The 18,144-nt window shown below is 47.1% G+C and overlaps 1 protein-coding gene across 8 annotated transcripts in view; it reads right to left on the bottom strand.

Annotated features, from left to right (window-relative positions):
- Positions 1–15,405, bottom strand: part of LOC138638292 (cysteinyl leukotriene receptor 2-like) — a 67,541-nt gene extending 52,136 nt beyond the window's left edge. For 3 of the 8 annotated variants that reach the window (XM_069727490.1, XM_069727491.1, XM_069727486.1), the window contains exon 1: positions 15,146–15,405. The gene's annotated coding sequence lies outside the window, so the exon portion shown is untranslated. The remainder of the gene's footprint in view (positions 1–15,145) is intronic. The other 5 variants (XM_069727489.1, XM_069727493.1, XM_069727495.1 and 2 more) reach the window with 5 other exon arrangements.
- Between the last annotated feature and the right edge of the window lie 2,739 nt (positions 15,406–18,144).

The raw sequence follows: 18,144 nt of genomic DNA, 5'->3' as shown, positions 1-18,144 counted from the left end.
CTTTTTAGAGATGTCGGCTGAGTCCAATCCTGGATGGCCTGAACCTTAACCGGATCCATCTCGATAGTAGAAGGGGAAAAGATAAACCCCAAAAATGAAACTTTCTGCACACCGAAGAGACACTTTGATCCCTTCACGAACAAGGAATTAGCACGCAGTACCTGGAAAACCATTCTGACTTGCTTCACATGAGACTTCCAATCATCTGAGAAGATCAAAATGTCATCCAAGTAAACAATCAAGAATTTATCCAGATACTCACGGAAAATGTCATGCATAAAAGACTGAAAAACAGATGGAGCATTGGCAAGTCCGAACGGCATCACCAGATACTCAAAATGACCCTCGGGCGTATTAAATGCCGTTTTCCATTCATCTCCCTGCCTGATTCTCACCAGATTATACGCACCACGAAGATCAATCTTAGTAAACCAACTAGCCCCCTTAATCCGAGCAAACAAGTCAGAAATCAATGGCAAGGGATACTGAAACTTAACAGTGATCTTATTAAGAAGGCGGTAATCAATACACGGTCTTAGCGAACCATCCTTCTTGGCTACAAAAAAGAACCCTGCTCCCAATGGTGACGACGATGGGCGAATATGTCCCTTCTCCAGGGACTCCTTCACATAACTGCGCATAGCGGTGTGTTCAGGTACGGACAAATTAAATAAACGACCCTTAGGGAATTTACTACCAGGAATCAAATCGATAGCACAATCACAATTCCTATGCGGAGGAAGGGCATCAGACTTGGACTCTTCAAATACATCCTGAAAGTCCGACAAGAACTCTGGGATGTCAGAAGGAATGGATGACGAAATAGACAAAAATGGAACATCACCATGTACTCCCTGACAACCCCAGCTGGTTACCGACATAGAGTTCCAATCCAATACTGGATTATGGGTTTGTAGCCATGGCAACCCCAACACGACCACATCATGCAAATTATGCAGTACCAAAAAGCGAATAACTTCCTGATGTGCAGGAGCCATGCACATGGTCAGCTGGGCCCAGTACTGAGGCTTATTCTTGGCCAGAGGTGTAGCATCAATTCCTCTCAACGGAATAGGACACCGCAAAGGCTCCAAGAAAAATCCACAACGTTTAGCATAATCCAAATCCATCAGATTCAGGGCAGCGCCTGAATCCACAAACGCCATGACAGAATATGATGACAAAGAGCACATTAAGGTAATGGACAAAAGGAATTTGGACTGTACAGTACCAATAACGGCAGAGCTATCGAACCGCCTAGTGCGTTTAGGACAATTAGAAATAGCATGAGTAGAATCACCACAATAGAAACACAGTCTGTTCAGACGTCTGTGTTCGTGCCGTTCTACTTTAGTCATAGTCCTGTCACACTGCATAGGCTCAGGCTTACTCTCAGACAATACCGCCAGATGGTGCACAGATTTACGCTCGCGCAAGCGACGACCGATCTGAATGGCCAAGGACATAGACTCATTCAAACCAGCAGGCATAGGAAATCCCACCATTACATCCTTAAGAGCTTCAGAGAGACCCTTTCTGAACAAAGCCGCTAGTGCAGATTCATTCCACAGAGTGAGTACTGACCATTTTCTAAATTTCTGACAATATACTTCTACATCATCCTGACCCTGGCATAAAGCCAGCAGATTTTTCTCAGCTTGATCCACTGAATTAGGCTCATCGTAAAGCAATCCCAGCGCCTGGAAAAATGCATCAACATTACTCAATGCAGAATCTCCTGGTGCAAGAGAAAACGCCCAGTCCTGTGGGTCGCCGCGCAAAAAAGAAATAATAATCAAAACCTGTTGAATAGGATTACCAGAAGAATGAGGTTTCAAGGCCAAAAATAGCTTACAATTATTTCTGAAGCTCAGGAACTTAGTTCTGTCACCAAAAAACAAATCAGGAATCGGAATTCTTGGTTCTAGCATCGAGTTCTGATCAATAGTATCTTGAATCTTTTGTACATTTACAACGAGATTATCCATTGAGGAGCACAGAGCCTGAATATCCATGTCCACAGCTGTGTCCTGAAGCACTCTAATGTCTAGGGGAAAAAAAAGACTGAAGACAGAGCTAAGAAAAAAAAATGATGTCAGGATTTCTTTTTTCCCTCTATTGGAAATCATTGAAGGGCTCCTTGTACTGTTATGGCTGGCAATCAGGCAACACAGCGTGCAGTAATCAGCGCACATACAGAGATCTGGCAATAACCCAAAACAATAGGACGAGCTCTGAGACGTGGAATCTCTGTAGACTGCAGTACCTGATCTATCCTCACACAACTGTAAGCAGCAGTGGATTGCGCCTATCAACTACCTATGCAACTCGGCACTGCCTGAGGAGCTGACTAGCCTGAAGATAGAAATACAAGCCTGACTTACCTCAGAGAAATACCCCAAAGGAATAGGCAGCCCCCCACATATAATGACTGTTAGCAAGATGAAAAGACAAACGTAGGAATGAAATAGATTCAGCAAAGTGAGGCCCGATATTCTAGACAGAGCGAGGATAGCAAAGAGAACTATGCAGTCTACAAAAAACCCTAAAACGAAAACCACGCAAAGGGGCAAAAAGACCCACCGTGCCGAACTAACAGCACGGCGGTGCACCCCTTTGCTTCTCAGAGCTTCCAGCAAAAGTTAATAACAAGCTGGACAGAAAAAACAGAAAACAAACTAGAAGCACTTATCTAGCAGAGCAGCAGGCCCAAGGAAAGATGCAGTAGCTCAGATCCAACACTGGAACATTGACAAGGAGCAAGGAAGACAGACTCAGGTGGAGCTAAATAGCAAGGCAGCCAACGAGCTCACCAAAACACCTGAGGAAGGAAGCCCAGAGACTGCAATACCACTTGTGACCACAGAAGTGAACTCAGCCACAGAATTCACAACAGGGGGGTTAAATTCTCCCTGAAAATAAATAAATAGTGGGAGATTAATATTGGCATTTGTGCTTCTGTGCCAGTCGTGTGTGCCATCTCTCTCAAATTGTGGGCCACAGAAAGCCTAGTATCTTTTTTTTTATTTTTGTTTTTAAATTCTCCTTGAAAAAAAAAATAGTGGGAGATTAATATTGGCATTTGTGCTTCAGTGCAAGTCGTGTGTACCATCTCTCTCAAATTGTGGGCCACAGAAAGCCTAGTGTCTGTTTTTTTTTTGGGGGGGGGGTTAAATTCTCCCTGAAAAAAAAAAAAAATAGTGGGAGAATAATATTGGCATTTGTGCTTCAGTGGAAGTCGTGTGTCCATCTCTCTCAAATTGTGGGCCACAGAAAGCCTAGTGTCTTTTTTTTTTTGGGGGGGGGGTTAAATTCTTCCTGAAAATAAATAAATAGTGGGAGATTAATATTGGCATTTGTGCTTCAGTGCCAGTCGTGTGTGCCATCTCTCTCAAATTGTTGGCCACAGAAAGCCTAGTGTCTGGTTTTTTTTTTGTTTGTTTTTAAATTCTCACTGAAAAAAAATAAATAGTGGGAGATTAAAATTGGCATTTGTGCTTCTGTGCCAGTCGTGTGTGCCATCTCTCTCAAATTGTGGGCCACAGAAAGCCTAGTGTTTTTTTTTTGGGGGGGGGGTTTAAAATTCTCCCTGAAAAAAAATAAATAGTTGGAGATTAATATTGGCATTTGTGCTTCTGTGCCAGTCGTGTGTGCCATCTCTCTTAAATTGTGGGCCACAGAAAGCCTAGTGTCTTTTTTTTTTTTTGGGGGGGGGGGTTAAATTCTCCCTGAAAATAAATAAATAGTGGGAGATTAATATTGGCATTTGTGCTTCTGTGCCAGTCGTGAGTGCCATCTCTCTCAAATTGTGGGCCACAGAAAGCCTAGTATCTTTTTTTTTATTTTTGTTTTTAAATTCTCCTTGAAAAAAAAAATAGTGGGAGATTAATATTGGCATTTGTGCTTCAGTGCAAGTCGTGTGTACCATCTCTCTCAAATTGTGGGCCACAGAAAGCCTAGTGTCTGTTTTTTTTTTGGGGGGGTTAAATTCTCCCTGAAAAAAAAAAAAATAGTGGGAGAATAATATTGGCATTTGTGCTTCAGTGACAGTCCTGCGTGTGTTGTTGTGAATTCTGTTATCGAACTCCCTCCTGTGGTCATGAATGGTACCTCGGCGAGTTCTGTCCATGGACTCCCTCTGGTGGCTGTGAGTGGAGCTGCTGGTTCTGAGGTTCCTTCCACAGGTGACCTAGTTTGGTCTTAGGCTGGCTGCTCTATTTAACTCCACTCTGATCGTTACTCCATGCCAGCTGTCAATGTTCTTGTACTGGTTCAGTTCGCTCTTGGATCTTTCTGGTGACCTGTCTACTCCAGCAGAAGCTAAGTCCCTGCTAGTTAATTATTTGTTCATTGTTTCCTTGTCCAGCTTGCTATCATGATTTTGCTTTGCTAGCTGGAAGCTCTGGGATGCAGAGTGGCACCTCCGCACCGTGAGTCGGTGCGGAGGTCTTTTTGCACACTCTGCGTGGTCTTTTTGTAGTTTTTTGTGCTGACCGCAAAGATACCTTTCCTATCCTCAGTCTGTTTAGTAAGTCTGGCCTCCCTTTGCTGAAACCTGTTTCATTTCTGTGTTTGTGACTTTCATCTTTACTCACAGTCAATATATGTGGGGGGCTGCCTTTTCCTTTGGGGAATTTCTCTGAGGCAAGGTAGGCTTTATTTTCTATCTCTAGGGCTAGTTAGCTCTTAGGCTGGGAAGAGGAGTCTAGGTAGAGTTAGGTACGCTCCACGGCTATTTCTAGTTGTGTGATAGGATTAGGGGTTGCGGTCAGCAGAGCTCCCACTTCCCAGAGCTTGTCCTGTGTGAGTTTAACCATCAGGTCGTTCCAGGTGATCCTAACCACCAGGTCCATAACAGTGTGTGGCATCTGTCTCATTTTGTGCCACAGAAAACCGAGTGTGTAACATTGTGCCTGATTTTCCTTGCAGCCTCACCCAACTATAAAGGGATATCTAAATCCTACAGAAGTGCGAGTTCACCTTGTAAGTTGTTTTACAGTAACAAATAGTGTTGAGCGATACCGTCCGATACTTGAAAGTATCGGTATCGGATAGTATCGGCCGATACCCGAAAAATATCGCATATCGCCGATACCGATATCCGATACCAATACAAGTCAATGGGACATCAAGTATCGGAAGGTATTCTCATGGTTCCCAGGGTCTGAAGGAGAGGAAACTCTCCTTCAGGCCCTGGGATCCATAGGGATGTGTAAAATAAAGAATTAAAATAAAAAATATTGATATATTTACCTCTCCGGCGGCCCCTGAACTCAGCGCGGGTAACCGGCAGGCTTCTTTGTTCAAAATCAGCGCTTTTAGGACCTGAGAATCACGTCCCGGCTTCTGATTGGTCGCGGGCCGCCCATGTGACCGCCACGCGACCAATCACAAGCCGCGACGTCACCGCAAGCTATTAGCGCGCTCATTTTTGAAAAATGAGCGCGTTAATGGCTTTCAAAGACGTAGCGGCTTGTGATTGGTCGCGTGGCCGCGACCAATCACAAGCCGCGACGTCACCGCAAGCTATTAACGCGCTCATTTTTAAAAATGAGCGCGTTAATAGCTTGCGGTGACGTCGCGGCTTGTGATTGGTCGCGGCCACGCGACCAATCACAAGCCGCTACGTCTTTGAAAGCCATTAAGGCGCTCATTTTTAAAAATGAGCGCGTTAATAGCTTGCGGTGACGTCGCGGCTTGTGATTGGTCGCGTGGCCGCGACCAATCACAAGCCGCTACGTCTTTGAAAGTCATTAACGCGCTCATTTTTCAAAAATGAGCGCGCTAATAGCTTGCGGTGACGTCGCGGCTTGTGATTGGTCACGGCCACGCGACCAATCACAAGCCGCTACGTCTTTGAAAGCCATTAACGCGCTCATTTTTAAAAATGAGCGCGTTAATAGCTTGCGGTGACGTCGTGGCTTGTGATTGGTCGCGTGGCCGCGACCAATCACAAGCCGCTACGTCTTTGAAAGTCATTAACGCGCTCATTTTTCAAAAATGAGCGCGCTAATAGCTTGCGGTGACGTCGCGGCTTGTGATTGGTCGCGTGGCGGTCACATGGGCGGCCCGCGACCAATCAGAAGCCGGGACGTGATTCTCAGGTCCTAAAAGCGCTGATTTTGAACAACGAAGCCTGCCGGTTACCCGCGCTGAGTCCAGGGGCCGCCGGAGAGGTAAATATATCAATATTTTTTATTTTAATTCTTTATTTTACACATCTCTATGTATCCGATACCGATACCCGATACCACAAAAGTATCGGATCTCGGTATCGGAATTCCGATACCGCAAGTATCGGCCGATATCCGATACTTGCGGTATCGGAATGCTCAACACTAGTAACAAATACTGTTACTTTTGTTACGTTTTTAAAACAATGAAGAAGTCTGGTGGAAGAGGTCGTGGCCGTGGGCATTCATTGCCAGCTGGTAATGATGGTTGTGGTGGTGGAGCATCAGGTGGTCGTGGGAAAAACAATATAGCACCTAAGTCTCGAGCTGTGGAGCCATGTTCGTCGTCTGGCTACACAAGGCCTCGAACGCTCCCTTTTCTGGGAGTAGGAAAACCGCTTTTAAAGCCGGAGCAGCAAGAGAAAGTTTTGGCTTTCCTTGCTGACTCAGCCTCTAGCTCTTTTGCCTCCTCTTCTGAAACTGGTAAATGTAAAAGCAGCGCGTCATTAGTGGATGTTCACGCTCAGGGACAAGTTGCTCCATTGTCCTGTTCAGCAAAAACAACAACAGAGAAGGATGCGTCAAGCGACACAACGGGTTACTCCATGGAGCTCTTTACACATACCGTTCCTGGGTTAGAAAGTGAAACAGTCAACAGGCCATGCCCATTACAAGTTGAATCGGACATGGAGTGCACAGATGCACAGCCACAGCCAGATTACTATGCTGTTCTTTTGACTCAAACCACCACATTGCCCTTGCAGTGTACTGATCCAGAATCAGACCCTGATGAGACTATGGTGCCCCGTCAGAAATGCTATACAACGGGCTTACACGGTAACACAGACGAACTTGCACATGAGATAGAAGAGGAGGTCATAGATGACCCAGTTGTTGACCCCGATTGGCAGCCATTGGGGGAACAGAGTGCAGGCGGCAGTAGTTCTGAAGCGGAGGAGGAGGGGCCGCAGAAGGCATCAACATCGCAACAGGTTCCATCTGCCGGGCCCGTATCTGGCCCAAAACGCGTGGCAAAGCCAAAACCAGTTGGAGGACAGCGTGGCCATCCGGTTAAAGAAGCTCAGTCTGCAATGCCTGAAAAGGTATCCGATGCTAGAAAGAGTGCAGTCTGGCATTTTTTTTAAACAACATCCAATTGATCAGCGCAAAGTCATCTGTCAAAAATGTTCAACTACCTTAAGCAGAGGTCAGAATCTGAAAAGTCTAAATACAAGTTGCATGCATAGACATTTAACCACCATGCATTTGCAAGCCTGGACTAACTACCAAACGTCCCTTAAGGTTGTAGCACCCTCGGCCAATGAAGCTAGTCAGCAACGCTACATCCCTTCCGTCACTGTAAGGCCACCATTTTCCGCACCACCTGCAGTATCTGTGCCAGGCCAAAGCAGTCAGGGAATTACCAGTTTCGTAGTAGGAAACACTGCATCTAGGGCACCGGCAAGAATACCGTCTCCAACCGTCTCTTAGTCTGCCATGTCCACCGGCACCCCCGCTAGTTCCACGATCTCCAGCTCTCCAGTCCAGCTCACCCTACATGAGACTCTCGTTAGAAAAAGGAAGTACTCATCCTCGCATCCGCATTCACAGGGTTTTAACGCCCAAATAGCTAGACTAATCTCGTTAGAGATGATGCCCTACCGGTTAGTTGAGAGCGACGCTTTCAAAGCCCTGATGGACTACGCTGAACCACGCTACGAGCTACCCAGTCGACACTTCTTTTCGAGAAAAGCCATCCCAGCCCTCCACCAGCATGTTAAAGAGCGCATCGTCCATGCACTCAGGCAATCTGTGAGTACAAAGGTGCACCTGACAACAGATGCATGGACCAGTAGTCATGGCCAGGGACGTTACGTGTCCATCATGGCACACTGGGTGAATGTGGTGGATGCAGGGTCCACAGGGGACAGCAATATTGGGACAGTTCTGCTTAGCCCACTGTCTAGGAAACAGTTGGCTGTAAGGGTTCGCCCCCCTCCTCCTCCTCCTCGTCCTCCTGCAGAAGCGAGAGCTCGTCCACAGACCGCAGTGGCACAACCACTCCATCCGCAGCTGCCGCTGTTGCACAACAGTTGTCCCATTATGGGGCAGCTACTGGCAAGCGTCAGCAGGCTGTATTGGCTATGAAGTGTTTGGGCGACAACAGACACACCGCGGAAGTTCTGTCTGAGTTCTTGCAGAAAGAAACGCAGTCGTGGCTGGGCACTGTAGATCTTGAGGCAGGCAACGTAGTGAGTGATAACGGAAGGAATTTCATGGCTGCCATCGCCCTTTCCCAACTGAAACACATTCCTTGCCTGGCTCACACCTTAAACCTGGTGGTGCAGTGCTTCCTGAAAAGTAATCTGGGGTTATCCGACCTGCTCCTCAAAGTGCGCGGACTTTGCTCGCATATCCGCCGTTCGCCCGTACACTCCAGCCGTATGCAGACCTATCAACGGTCTTTGAACCTTCCCCAGCATCGCCTAATCATCGACGTTGCAACAAGGTGGAACTCAACACTGCACATGCTTCAGAGACTGTGCGAACAGAGGCGGGCTGTTATGTATTTGTGGGAGGATACACATACACGGGCAGGCAGTAGGATGGCAGACATGGAGTTGTCAGGTGTGCAGTGGTCGAAGGTTCAAGACATGTGTCAAGTCCTTCAGTGTTTTGAGGAATGCACATGGCTGGTAAGTGCAGACAACGCCATAATAAGCATGAGCATCCCCCTAATGTGTCTGCTGATGCAAAGTTTGACGCACATAAAGGAGCAGGCGTCTGCAGCACAGGAAGAGGAAAGCCTTGATGACAGTCAGCCATTGTCTGGTCAGGGCAGTGTACAGGACGAGGTAGCGGGCGAACAGGAGGAGGAGGACAAGGAGGATGATGGGGATGAGTATTTTTTTAATGAGGAAGCTTCTCCGGGGCCACTGGAAATTGGTGGCGTGGCAAGGCCGGGTTCTGGTTTTTTGAGGGACACAAGTGACGTAGATTTGCCTGAAACTGCCCCTCAACCCAGCACAACCGCAGATTTGAGAACTGGAACTTTGGCCCACATGGCGGATTATGCCTTACATATCCTCAAAAGGGACAGACGCATTACTAAATGATGACCGATGACGATTACTGGTTGGCCTGCCTCCTTGATCCTCGCTATAAAGGCAAATTGCAAAATATTATGCCACATGAGAACTTGGAACTCATATTAGCAACCAACAATCAACTCTTGTTGACCGTTTGATTCAGGCATTCCCAGCACACAGCGCCGGTGATCGTTCTCACACGAGCTGCAGGGGGCCGCAGACCAGAGGTGTTAGAGGTGCACAAATCAGAAGTGGCATTGGACAGAGGGGTTTTCTGACCAGGTTGTGGAGTGATTTTGCTATGACCGCAGACAGGACAGGTACTGCAGCATTAATTCAAAGTGACAGGAGACAACATTTGTCCAGTATGGTTACTAACTATTTTTCATCCCTTATCGATGTTCTCCCTCAACCGTCATTCCCATTTGATTACTGGGCATCCAAATTAGACACCTGGCCAGAATTGGCAGAATATGCATTGCAGGAGCTTGCTTGCCCAGCAGCTAGTGTGCTATCAGAAAGAGTATTCAGTGCTGCTGGTTCAATATTAACTGAAAAAAGGACTCGTCTGGCTACCCAAAATGTTGATGATCTAACCTTCATTAAAATGAACCACAACTGGATTTCGAATTATTTTGCCCCACCTTTCCCGGCTGACACCTAGCTTTCCAATGAAAAGGTCTTGCTTGTGGACTGCTCTGACTGAGTTTTCCAATCTCGTAATTTGCAGCAGCTGTTTGTCCAGCATACGACATGTCTACACCTCCCTAAATGGCCAAACTCCCCCCACGGGGCCGTGGTCTCGCCACTTGGCGCAAGCACCCGTGAGAGTGCCGTTTGTCTGAAGAGGTGGGTGTGCACGCTTTTGGTCGACGGCAATGCCACTGGGTCCCTCATAGTACAATAAAGTGTCTCTGGCGGTGGTGGCGCACAACCAACGTCAGACACACCGTTGTAACATGAGGGGCCCTGGGCCTGTACCGCCAGCCACAAGACAGTTTCCCCCCACAGCTCAAACAGTGCTCTACGATTTGCAAAATTATCTCTCACAGCTCCACCAATGTTTAGTCTATGCGCTGACATCCTTCAATGCCTGGCACTGACAATACCAATGTGTTGATATGTATGATGCTACTTAAAATAGTCTGGGGCAGTGTCCTATATTTACACCAGTAAATACTTTGCGCCAAATTGCAAGGTCATAAACACAACAGAGGAGCCCACCCCTGTACCTAAGTATGCCACCCTTTTGTTTTTTTGTTTTGTTGTATTGCGAGACATTAACATCTATTTATTTTTTGGGAGTACTAACTGTCAGACACTCCTTACAATCGGCCTCCGCTGACAACACCAATGCTGCTTGTGTACCCCTGCAAGATAATTCCAAGTGCATAGAGCCTACTTTTGTTATGTTAGGCCTACTAAGCCTGTCTGCGGTCCCTCCTTCCAATAGTCCTCCACTGACCAGACCAATGCTGCCCGTGTACCCCTGGAACCTATTTTAAAGTGCCTACAGCCTACTTTTGTTATATTAGGCCTACTAAGCCTGTCTGCGGTCCCTCCTTCCAATAGTCCTCCACTGACCACACCACTGCTGCCCGTGTACCCCTGGAAGCTATTTTAAAGTGCCTACAGCCTACTTTTGTTATGTTAGGCCTACTAAGCCTGTCTGCGGTCCCTCCTTCCAATAGTCCTCCACTGACCAGACCAATGCTGCCCGTGTACCCCTGGAAGCTATTCTAAAGTGCCTACAGCCTAATTTTGTTATGTTAGGCCTACTAAGCCAGTCTGCGGTCCCTCCTTCCAATAGTCCTCCACTGACCACACCACTGCTGCCCGTGTACCCGTGGAACCTATTTTAAAGTGCCTACAGCCAACTTTTGTTATGTTAGGCCTACTAAGCCTGTCTGCGGTCCCTCCTTCCAATAGTCCTCCACTTATCACACCACTGCTGCCCGTGTACCCCTGGAAGCTATTTTAAAGTGCCTACAGCCAACTTTTGTTATGTTAGGCCTACTAAGCCTGTCTGCGGTCCCTCCTTCCAATAGTCCTCCACTTACCACACCACAGCTGCCCGTGTACCCCTGGAACCTATTTTAAATTGCATAGAGCATCCTTTTTTTAATTGTAGGCGTACTAAGTCTGTCTGCGGTCCATAATTGAAATTGTCCTCCACTGACCAGAGCAATGCTGCCTGTGTACCCCTGTAACCCTTTTTAAACTGCATTGAGCCAAATTTTTTGTTTAAGGCCTACTACCTGTGTCTGTCTGCGCCACTCAATACAGCTGTCCTCCTCTGAAAAAAGCTGAGCGTCAATAGTCTGGTTTTCAGCCTATAGGAATTTGAAAACTGCATTGGGGCTACTACTTCGGTAGGGCCTACTAACGGTGTCTGCCGCTCCAAGGTGTTCTCCAGGTTGCCTCTCCATAGCTTCAATATTCATGCTCGTGTTAAGTAGTTGTTGAAACAACACTGCATTAGGCCTACAAGTTGGGTCTGGGTTGTAGAGACGGTGTCTGCTGCTCCAAGGTGTTCTCCAGGTTGCCTCTCCATAGCTTGAATATTCATGCTCGTGTTAAGTAGTTGTGGAAACAACACTGCATTAGGCTTACAAGTTGGGTCTGGGTTGTAGAGACGTGTCTGCCGCTCCAAGGTGTTCTCCAGGTTGCCTCTCCATAGCTTCAATCTTCATGCTCGTGTTAAGTAGTTGTTGAAACAACACTGCATTAGGCCTACAAGTTGGGTCTGGGTTGTAGAGACGGTGTCTGCCGCTCCAAGGTGTTCTCCAGGTTGCCTCTCCATAGCTTCAATCTTCATGCTCGTGTTAAGTAGTTGTTGAAACAACACTGCATTAGGCCTACAAGTTGGGTCTGGGTTGTAGAGACGGTGTCTGCCGCTCCAAGGTGTTCTCCAGGTTGCCTCTCCATAGCTTCAATCTTCATGCTCGTGTTAAGTAGTTGTTGAAACAACACTGCATTAGGCCTACAAGTTGGGTCTGGGTTGTAGAGACGGTGTCTGCCGCTCCAAGGTGTTCTCCAGGTTGCCTCTCCATAGCTTCAATCTTCATGCTCGTGTTAAGTAGTTGTTGAAACAACACTGCATTAGGCCTACAAGTTGGGTCTGGGTAGTAGAGACGGTGTCTGCCGCTCCAAGGTGTTCTCCAGGTTGCCTCTCCATAGCTTCAATCTTCATGCTCGTGTTAAGTAGTTGTTGAAACAACACTGCATTAGGCCTACAAGTTGGGTCTGGGTTGTAGAGACGGTGTCTGCCGCTCCAAGGTGTTCTCCAGGTTGCCTCTCCATAGCTTCAATCTTCATGCTCGTGTTAAGTAGTTGTTGAAACAACACTGCATTAGGCCTACAAGTTGGGTCTGGGTTGTAGAGACGGTGTCTGCCGCTCCAAGGTGTTCTCCAGGTTGCCTCTCCATAGCTTCAATCTTCATGCTCGTGTTAAGTAGTTGTTGAAACAATACTGCATTAGGCCTACAAGTTGGGTCTGGGTAGTAGAGATGGTGTCTGCCGCTCCAAGGTGTTCTCCAGGTTGCCTCTCCATAGCTTCAATCTTCATGCTCGTGTTAAGTAGTTGTTGAAACAACACTGCATTAGGCCTACAAGTTGGGTCTGGGTTGTAGAGACGGTGTCTTCCGCTCCAAGGTGTTCTGCAGGTTGCCTCTCCATAGCTTCTATCTTCAGGCTCTTGTTAAATAGTTGTTAAATGGAACAACTGCATTTGGCCTACTAGTTGAGTTGGGGCCTACTAACAGTGTCTGCCGCTCCTTGCTGTTCTCCTGATTTCCTGTCCTGAAATTTCATTTTCAGGCTCTCATTAAGTAGTTGTTAATGTTAGACTGCATTTGGCCTACTAGTTGGGTTGGGGCCTACTATCGGTGTCTGCCGCTCCTTGCTGTTCTCCTCCACTGAACAAAGCTGTGCCGCCTGTTTACTACTGTTGCCAATTTTGAACTGCATTTAGACTACTTACTGATTTGGGCCTACTCTCTGTGTCAGCCTCTCATTACAGTTGTCCTCCACTGAACAAAGCAATGCCCCCTGGTTAGTCCTGTTACCAATTTTGAACTGCATTTAGCCCACTTTATTCTTTGGGCCTATATCTGTGTTTCCTCCTCATCCTGCCCATTGCCCAGCCAGTGATAGATGAGTCTGCTGGGACATTGACCCATAACGCAACATTCCCCGTGCACGCTACACAGCAAGATTGTGACCCTGCTGAAAGTCAGGTTCCTCTTCCCGCATACCATACCTCCTTACACGGGGACAAAGAGGAAGGTGCAGATGAAAGTGCAGGTTCCTTCATCAGGTGGGGGGAGGAATACTCGTTGGCGATGTCACTGGCACAGGGCCCCTCATAGTACGCAAAAGTGTCGCTGCCGGTGGGAGGCGCCCCCGCCGTGCAAACACACCGCCGTACTTTGAGGGGCCCTGTGCCAGTGCCAATGCCAACGAGTGGGCCCCTCCTGCTTGCTCAGGATCACAGCACTTGCAAAGTTGAAATACTTACCTCTCCCTGCTCCACTGCCGTGACGTGGTCCAGATTTCCTAGGCTCACTAAATACTTGAACCAGCCCTACCCACCACAACTTTAGCCAAATGACCCCCAATTTCCAATGCCTTACTATTATTATAAGGTAAATTAAGATTGACAAGCTTCAGTAACAAGAATGGATGTTTTTGCCATTAAAATGGGCACTGTACATGTTTTCCTGGCCTCCACTCACTGCCGACTATGCTCCCCCATTGACTTGCATTGGGTTTCGTGTTTCGGTCGATCCCCGACTTTTCGCGATAATCGGCCGATTCCACTCGATTCGACTGTTGAGATAGTCGGGTTTCGCGAAACCCGACTCGACCCTAAAAAACTAAATGTCGCTCAACCCTACTGGTGAGTACACTTCTATTTTTTCTGTTTATGGATATAACTCTATTAACCTGCAGATGTGGGTTTCAATCTGCCGATTAATAGCATTATGATACTGAGAGACCCCACTGCCGAGAGGACATTAACTTTATTCCCCCTGCAAGTTCATTCTTTCAGTAACAGGAGTGGTGCACAGAGAGCTGTGGCTGCAGCTGTGCAGCCAGCAATGATTGACAGCCAGTTCAGTGTTAAAGCTCCATAGTACAGCATCCAATAGAAAATGCCACAATTGTTTTCTGTCATAACTATCTGAGATCCTACAGTTGAACTTCTTAATGTTTTTTTTTTTTTTTAAACTAGGAGGCAAACAATGGTGTGGTAGAAGTTTAGGAATGTTAATGTACTGCTCTTCACTACTTGAATGTGGTACAGAGCTAAACTCTTAAGAGTCTTTTGATCAGTGTTAAAAGTCTAAGTAATACAATATCTTTAGATATGAAGGTGTTACATTCATTTTATAGGTACTGTACATACTTTAAAGATATTTTATAAAAATATTGAAAATCATGATGCTCTCAAACGTGAGCTAACAACATATTTATGAAGCAATGAAATATCAGCAATTTCTTAGTAATAAATAGTGATGAACGAATATACTCGTTACTCAAGATTTCCCAAGCACGCTCGGCTGACCTCCGAGTATTTTTTAGTGCTCGAAGATTTAGTTTTCATCGCCGCAGCTGAATGATTTACATCTGTGAGCCAGCATAAGTACATGTGGGGGTTGCCTGTTTGCTAGGGAATCCTCACATGTAATCAAGCTGGCAAACAGATGTAAATCATTCACCTGATGTGAGGAAAACTAAATCTCCGAGCACTAAAAAATACTTAGAGGTCACCCGAGCGTGCTCGGGAAATCTCGAGTAACGAGTATATTCGCTCATCACTAGTAATAATCAATTAATGTTACAAAAATGTTATATTAAAAGAGTTTTAAAGTGACTTACGTACTTGATGTGCCCTCTTGATGCAAATATCAAATAGTTTCTTACTATGCAGAACTTCGTACTTGTAAAGGAAACCTATGGAGTTGCTAGAATTTGTAGGCAGATGCTATTTTAGAGAGAAAAAGTCCAACACATGATAAAAAGAATAAAATGTCCACTAGAATCCTAAAATGCCCCAAAGCAATCAAAAGAAGTAATCTAAAGCAGAGAGAGAAATATTACCAAGAATGTGGACACTAGTAAAATTCAGGAGATTGAGAAACCAGAGACAAATGGGGAAGTATTATATGTTTTTCACATGTTCATATAATTTGAGTATTCTTACACAATTCTTATTTCCTGTAGCCTAAACAACAGCACAGATATGTTAGGATTAACCATTTGTTGTAATTTAGGACTGATGCCCAGGTACAAAGTAATCAAACTCTATAAATGACACAACCACCTCTCGTTTATGCTTTTTAAATGATAAACATTAACATTTTTTTTTTACTTGATTTGAGTTTAAACCTCTGCTGATCTGCACCTAAAGAGAAAAGGTGTTCAGTTTTTATTTAAGTTGTGCAGATATTTAACAAGATATCTCATGCTGAGTATAGCAGGCCTGGTGGGGGAACCACTGTGCCAAAGCCCAAGGAAGAACTGGAGGGGCATGACTAGGAGCCTCACCCAATCTGACCCCGGACATGCGTGGAGAGACAAGGGAGGTGATCCAGGTGCTACTCCAGGACTGACCTTGGGTAGATGGCAGTTGACACCTAGGAACGGGGAAATGTCCAACAGATGCAGTCAGAGAAGATGACAGGAACCGCAGGTTCAGACAGGACAGTCTAACGGAGAGATTAGCAATGGCAGGTGCAGCTGGCTAACTTGCCCTTGAGGTGAGAACTGGCGGGTGCTGCTGGCTCGGCTGTTGTTGAGGTGAGCACTGGTGGGCGCAGTTGGCTTGAATACCGTTGAGGAAAGTACTGGCGGGTGCAGTTGGCTCATCTGCCATGGAGGAAAGCACTGGCGGGTGCAGCTGGCTTGGCTGCTGTTGAGGTAACACTGCCAGATGTAGCTGACTCAGCTGTCATTGAAGGAAGCACTGGCAGGTGCAACAGACTTTTACTGCCATTGAAGGAAGCGCTGGCAGGTGCAGCAGGCAGAGATGCAAGTACTGGGACCTGAGAACTGACAAGAGTGTTAGGAGCAAACTCACAACATTGCACAGGCACCTCCATGTTGGAGCAGGCACTTTAAATAGTAAGAGACCTCCAGCTATTGGCTAGGGACATTTTAGAGGGACACGTGCAGCCCCTTTTAGAAATACAAAGTGTGTGCATGCACATGCAGCGCCCCAGAGATCTGGTCGTTGCAGTATGACACTCTGCCACTAAGGGGAGTGATGGTACGTCTGATGGCACTGAAGGAATTCTCCTGACCAGGTATCACCAGCACACATTACACTTCACACTCCGGCCACTAGGGGGAGCAAAAGGCTTAATTTATTGGGCCCCTCCTCACACTGGTAAAACTAGGGGTTGGATAGAAAGTTAGTCAGAAGCTGACTGGGTTGGATTCAGGCAACATCCCGTGGCAGGGGGTGTTGCAGGGAGAAGACACAGGGGGGTCCCTGTCAGGCATGGGAACCTGGCAGGTGCCTAGCAAACAGAACAGAACATTACGGAACCGCGCCTGCACTACCTTGCGGCGGTATCCTAAGAAAGAGACAAGAAGCGAAGGATATTGTGGAACAGTGTAAACGAGATCAAGCAAAAAGGAGTACCAGTAGGAGTCGTGCCGTGAGACCGAGGCAACATCCTACTGAGGCGCGTAGCCAGTGGCCGGAACACCGCGGGAGTAACTGACTTTAGGCCTTACTTCAAACTCCGCAGGACAGTTAATTATAGGTTGGCTGTCTACCTTAAATTTCCTAAGAAGACATAGGGGGCAACAGTGGGAGAGAGGCGTCTCTAGGGTCCCGGAAGACCTCCAGGCCTTCCCATCATACGGGTGCGTCCTAGCCAAAACATACTGGGGGACGAGAAACTAGCAACATCTGGAACTAAAGAAAGAGAGAGAGCTGTAGAGAACGAACGGACGAATGAGAACAGAAGTTGTGAGGACTATTCCGAATGCTCAGCAGGGTAGGACTACAACACACAGGCGCTAGTGGTGGGCAACGATTTCCATCTGAGAGGGAAACTCTGGAAGTGCCCATCAGAACGGCCGGTGTCTGATAGGCCTGTGCTCTGGATTGAGGATCCTGAAGTCTTCAGTAAAGAGGTAAAGAGACTGCAACCTTGTGTCCTCGTTATTGTCTACACCTCACACCATCACCATCCACCTTACTGGGAAGCCCTGGGGACATACTTCACCTGTGGGAAGGTATACCATCCAGCTGCTATTCCATCACCCCAGCGGACCCCACAGCAGCGTCGGTCACCCTGACCGAACACCACAGGTGGCGTCACGAACCCCTGACAGACTGCACCACCTTTATTGGACGCCCCTTAGCAGGGTCGCGGACCGGGTCTAGCCACCGTGACAGCCTCAGAACCGAACCAGAGAGGCCCGGTACCGAGAACGCGTGGCCCTGTGTCTGGGGGTGATCCACACACTCTAAGCACAGTGCTTAGAGACCTGCTAAGAGTGCACGCATCCAGGTCAGCAGCAGGCCCAGAAGGAGCAGGATGGGAGCGTCGGCGGTGAGTATGCTGGTTTCTCTGCAGGGAGAGAGGGGCTGCAGGCAGAGATGCTGGCACTACAGTACCCCCCTTTTGTCCCTTTTTCAAACCTGTCAGAAATTTCCCCACTAGTAGAGGGGCCTGATTGATCTCCCTGGGCTCCCAGGACCTCTCCTCAGGACCAAACCCCCTCCAATCCACAAGAAAGAATTTCCTCTTACCTTCTTGGTGGCCAAAATGTTCTCTATCTGAAAAACGTCCTCAGTGCTGACAGGAGTGGAAGTGGCACCAGGAACCTTTAAGAAAGAACTGAGGACAACAGGTTTCAGA

This window comes from Ranitomeya imitator, chromosome 5 (assembly GCF_032444005.1).
Source record: "Ranitomeya imitator isolate aRanImi1 chromosome 5, aRanImi1.pri, whole genome shotgun sequence".
In the NCBI taxonomy this organism is placed as follows: domain Eukaryota; kingdom Metazoa; phylum Chordata; class Amphibia; order Anura; family Dendrobatidae; genus Ranitomeya; species Ranitomeya imitator.
This window is presented reverse-complemented; position numbering and strand designations above follow the sequence as displayed.